Raw genomic sequence first — 5,288 nt, forward strand, 5'->3', positions numbered from 1 at the left:
GCTATTTTCAATTAGAAAAAAAAAAGAGCAAGAAAGCTGTAATTGAGCAAAAAATAATGGAAGCAGAAGGAGAATCTTCCTCAGTCTGTATGTTCATGGAAAGTGAACAGATGAGAAAGTTTTATAGGTCACCTGTAAGACTGATTAAGCAGGAGATCCTCCTGTCTGGTTACTTCATGGCATTGTGTTTGCACACAAGCATCCTCAAACTACCCATATATCCAGAGAGAACCATGACCTAAGGTCACTTTTAGGCTATTCTTAATTGTATAGCTCATTCACAACAGTGGTGAGTCAATGTTGTGTGTTCCTGACTCATCTTCGGCGTATCTCTTTCTGTGCTGGCTTTCCAAGGCTGCCATGCAGTCAAGTGAGAAGGCAGTTAGTGTAGAGCAGCTCATCTGTAGTAGAGAGGCTTCTCCTGGCCAGCTCCTTCCTAAAATACATCAGAATACTGTGACTATTTGATTCATGGAGGAATTGAAAGGAACCTGATGAGCTCAGAGTCACTGAATGAAAGATGAAGCACAGTTTAAGGCTGAGGATGTTTTCCATCTCTGCAGAGCTTTCCTTTGGAAGTTGCACTTGAAAGATTTTATTCGTAGAATCAATTTCAGATTTTTGTAGTTCTGCCTTTAGTTTATGGATGCTGGTGGGCAAGGACAACCGGAGTTTCATAGTCTCATAGTATGTTAAGGGGTTGGAATGGACCTTAGAGATGATCGAGCCCCAACCCCCTGCCCTGGGCAGGGACACCTCCCACCAGAACAGGTTGCTCAAGGCTTTATCCACCCTGGCTGTGAACACTGCCAGGGTTGGGGCAGCCACAGCCTCCCTGGGCAACCTGTGCCAGTGTCTCACCACCCTCACGGGAAAAACTTCTTCCTAATATCTAAAGTTCCTCTCTTTGAATGAGGGGAAATTTAGATTAGATATTAGGAAGAAGTTTTTCCCGTGAGGGTGGTGAGACACTGGCACAGGTTGCCCAGGGAGGCTGTGGCTGCCCCAACCCTGGCAGTGTTCACAGCCAGGGTGGATAAAGCCTTGAGCAACCTGTTCTGGTGGGAGGTGTCCCTGCCCAGGGCAGGGGGCTGGGGCTAGATGATCTCTAAGATCCATTCCAACCCCTTAACATGATGTGAAACACACTATCTATTACTATGGTGTCCTGAGATTCCAGACTTCTCTTCTGATTCTGTAGGAAAATAGAATTAACATAGTTCAGATGTGGGAATTTCAACCAGCAACATGTAATTGGAACCTGCTTATAAAGAGAGTTTGTAGAGTTCCTTAATGCCTTCATGGAACTGGGAAAGAACAAGTTTATTCCAAAGTATATGGATTCTGCAGGGATCTTCTTCTCGTCTTCTCACTAATGTTGCTGGAAACTGAGGGTATCCTTCACCAGCCATGTGAACTTTGAGGCCCGCTATGTGCTGGGCTCATCCCACAGAGTGGGCAGCAGCTGGGGGGGGATTCTGCCCCTCCGCCCTGCTCAGGTGAGACTCACCTGCAGTGCTGCCTCCAACCCTGGGACACCAACAGCAGAAGGATGTGGAGCTGCTGCAGGAGTCCAGAGGAGGCCATGGAGATGCTGCGAGGGCTGCAGCACCTCTGCTGTGGGACAAGTTGAGAGAGCTGAGGGTGTTCAGCTGGGGAGAAGAGAAGGCTCCAAGGACACCTTAGGGCCCCTTCCAGTGCCTAAAGGGGCTCCAAGACAGCTGGAGAAGGACTTTGGCCAAGAGCCTGGAGTGACAGGACAAGGGGGAATGGCTTCCCCCTGCCAGCGGGCAGGGTTAGATGGGGGATTGGGAAGGATTTGTTCCCTGTGAGGGGGGTGAGGCACTGGCACAGGTTGCCCCATCCCTGGAAGTGTTCCAGGCCAGGTTGGATGGGGCTTGGAGCAGCCTGGTGTAGTGGAAGATGTCCCTGCCCATGGCAGGGGAGTGGAACTGGATGAACTTTAAGGTGCCTTCTAGCTAAAACCATTCTGTGATTCTGTGATGATGATTCACTGTGGTGGAAGAGCTTTACTTGCTTTAACTTAATATTTATGCTAAATAGCTGATATATCAGCCTGTTTATAGCAGGCCTGTGTTACTTGCAGCAATCTTTCACACACTGGTGGTCAGGCTGTCAGCATGTTCATCTGAACTGTACAGATCAAGTTAGATAATTAAGATGTTATCATGAGATGCAGAGGTAAAATCTTTCTGAAGAGTAGTTATCCATTGCTGCCTTCCACGATTAATCTTTTTTTTTTTCTTCTTAGAATATCAGTGGAGCATAACAACAAAATGTCTGTCTGCCTATTAATTCACAGTTAGACATCAGAGGAAAAGGACACTCCAGAAGGCCTTTCCTAATTTTGTTCCCTCCCCTCTCAGATGGAGTTGCACACAGAAAGCAAATATTCTATGTAGGTCACTTAGCTCCAAACCTCACAGCAGGGTGTGGAATGTAGACATGGGGATTAGTTTATCTCTGTTGGTACACACCGAGGGCTGCTATCATCACAGCAGCTTCTTGGTCTAGGCTGTGGTGCTTTGCCTCCAAAATATTCCATGTTTTAGTAGCCCTACTACTGTGTGAGACGTGGCTCTGACCTCATGTCTGTCCTGGTGTCACTTTTGCTGCTCTTGTTACCTGTTCTGCCTTACTTCTCTCCAGTGAAGAGGATGTGGGAATGCTGGATTTGGGGCATCATGCCTCAGTAACCTGTCCTAGAGCAGCAGTTGGCACTGCAAGGATCCTTTGTGACACTTAAATCTGCCACCACAGCTGGAGATGGAGCTTTGGAGCATGTCTGGATTAAAGATGGAAAGGAGGGAATGTGTGAAAGACACAAGAAATAAACCCAACCACCATGGCAAGTGCTTAGGTCTTCTGGTGTGCAGCTCTTCTTTGGCTGAAGGACACGTGAACCTGCTGCACCTGGACACAATCTCAGTGTCAATAGTCAGTGTGCAGTGAAAAGACAAGCTTTCCAGATTTTAACTGTGTGCTGGCTTTTCTCACAGTTCAGTAAAATTACAGTCCTTGATAATTTTTATTCTTTCTGAAATACCTGTTAAACATGAGTTAATATTAAAAAGTCACTTCAGGGACGAGTCGTGCAGAGAGGTTTAAAAATTGCTGTTCTCTTTGCTAGTGTTCTTTCCGATATCTGTAGGTGCAGATGAGCAAATGGGTGGGTGTGTGGCAGCACAGAATTCAGGCATTATTAGAAAACAGTTCTTAATAAAAATGCATTTCTTCATGTCAGGAGAACCTTAAGTGAATTAATTAGGCTGGTAATAAATTGTCACTAAATGCTCAGTGGACCCCATGTGTTTTACTTAGCGTTTGAGCACTCAAATGTTTTGTACTGGGTATTCTTTGCCCCCACAATAGCAACTTTAAAATGTTTTTATTCATCCTATTTGCAGCATAAATGAACATGCCACTATTTTATTAGTGTGATTAAACCCAGTAGTGGCACATGATTTACACTGCTTTACAGGGATTCTGCATTGCAATTTAAGGAAAATGAGCTGAAATTGTTCTTTCTAGTCTGATATTTATGTTCCTGCCCCAGAGAATTTATTTTCATTGAATTGCATTTTAAGGTATTGCTAATTCTTATTCATCTGTCTATAAATTGCCACCATGTCTTTATCTTTAGTCAATTCGATACATCATCATCTAAGGAGGAGTAAAGTGTTATGTGATGGTTGATTCTGGCCTGCAGTGTTGCATTTAAATGACATTTTACATGTAGTCCATGAAGCAAAACTCATCGATTCCTGCTTTACTTAGCTTTAACTATGGATTCTCTTTTGTACACATGGACTGTGTTTCTGGAGAGATGCTCATGTTCCTTGCAGAATTCCACACCTCAGTATTGTGTGCTCACGACTAAATCCATGGCAGCACATTTAGGGGAGTTTTACATTAATATTCTTCAGTGTTAAGAATTTGTGTTGTGGCTGTGCCAAGATATCCCACAGGACTGGAATGCCAGTGTTGTCAGACAAGTACCCTGAAATGTGCAGTGCCTGTCTAGGGAAAGTAAGACTGAGTTTAATTCTGGAAAGGAGGAAAGGAGATAATGTGGAGGGATTGTCTGAATTCTGTAATCATACTTCCCAGCTCAATGGACAGTATAATTTGTGTCTGAATCCTCTGAATTAAACTGGCCAGTCCTTCCCTCTGTAGTCATTATGAGCTGTGTGAATTTTGGCTGTCAGAGTGCAGCCCTGAGGAGGGAACACTATTAGCATTAGCTGTGGGCAAAGGGACTCACAAGCCTGCTAGTAGTGCTTATTGTAATGTTCTGTCTTCTCATTCCTCCCTTAATTACACATATCCAAATGTTTACTTGGGCTTCAGTGGCTGCATAAAAATGAAATTTGTGCACTAAAGGCAGAAGATGCTCTCACCTCTTTAAATAGCTGAGAACAGTGGTATCTCTTAAGGCCATGTGGTGCTACACAGCATCATTATATGCTGATGCCCATGAAATACTGTATTGATTGTGGTTTAAGCCTGTGGAAAATCTCCCACAAAGCAATGAATGAAGTTGTCAATCCATCCTAACCTGCCCATCTGCAGTAGAATCTCTGTGGTACTTATTTTGGCATGCGACTGGGAAGGAGAAGATGAAAGAGGGAAAGATATTTTTTATACAAGATCTTATAGGGAGTTTAAGAAATGACTGTTGAAGCTGTAGAGGAAAGTATTTTCTACTGTAATTGCATTTTCTCAAAAAAATTGCCTAGCTGTAAGTTGTAGAACCTACTTGAGGTGTTTATGAAGTTACCTCAATGGACTCAGCCTCTAATTTTTCTTATGTATTGTTTTTTAGAGTTCCTAGATGAAGAGCTCTCTTTAAATGCTAATTGATTTTGTTTTAGCAAGTTGCAGTTTCAGGTAGGAAGAAGCTAAATCTGTATTAGGCAGTTATTGAAACTCAATTTATTTAATGACATGGTATTTTAACTACTTGCTTTGCTAATGTATTTATCCTGTATCATTAACTAGTCTAAGTTTTGGGGGCTCTTATTCCCTTCTATCTTTGGTGCCTATTCATTGAGTCATTTATTGTATACAACTATATAGCAATTTTTGTATATACAATATATTGTATGCATTGTATTACTGCATAAGTTCCTACAGTTATCATCCAGAAGTGTATTTGAATTCTGCTCTGCTGTTTCTGCAGTCAATTCCCCTAAGCCTGACTGGGGGCTTGGTGTTTATTAGGTAACATGAGGTTACATAGAGACAAGACCAATAATTCTCTTTCC

General features: G+C 43.1%; 1 protein-coding gene across 1 annotated transcript in view; it reads left to right on the top strand.

Moving 5' to 3' along the window:
• The window catches only part of LOC103809646 (chromosome unknown open reading frame, human C8orf48), a gene marked incomplete at its 5' end in the record, with an annotated part of 12,550 nt that overhangs the window by 3,659 nt on the left and 3,603 nt on the right, over positions 1–5,288 (top strand). The gene's annotated exons all lie outside the window — the stretch shown is intronic.

The sequence above is a fragment of the Acanthisitta chloris genome, unplaced genomic scaffold (genome assembly GCF_000695815.1).
Source record: "Acanthisitta chloris isolate BGI_N310 unplaced genomic scaffold, ASM69581v1 scaffold13669, whole genome shotgun sequence".
NCBI classification, from domain to species: Eukaryota; Metazoa; Chordata; class Aves; order Passeriformes; family Acanthisittidae; genus Acanthisitta; species Acanthisitta chloris.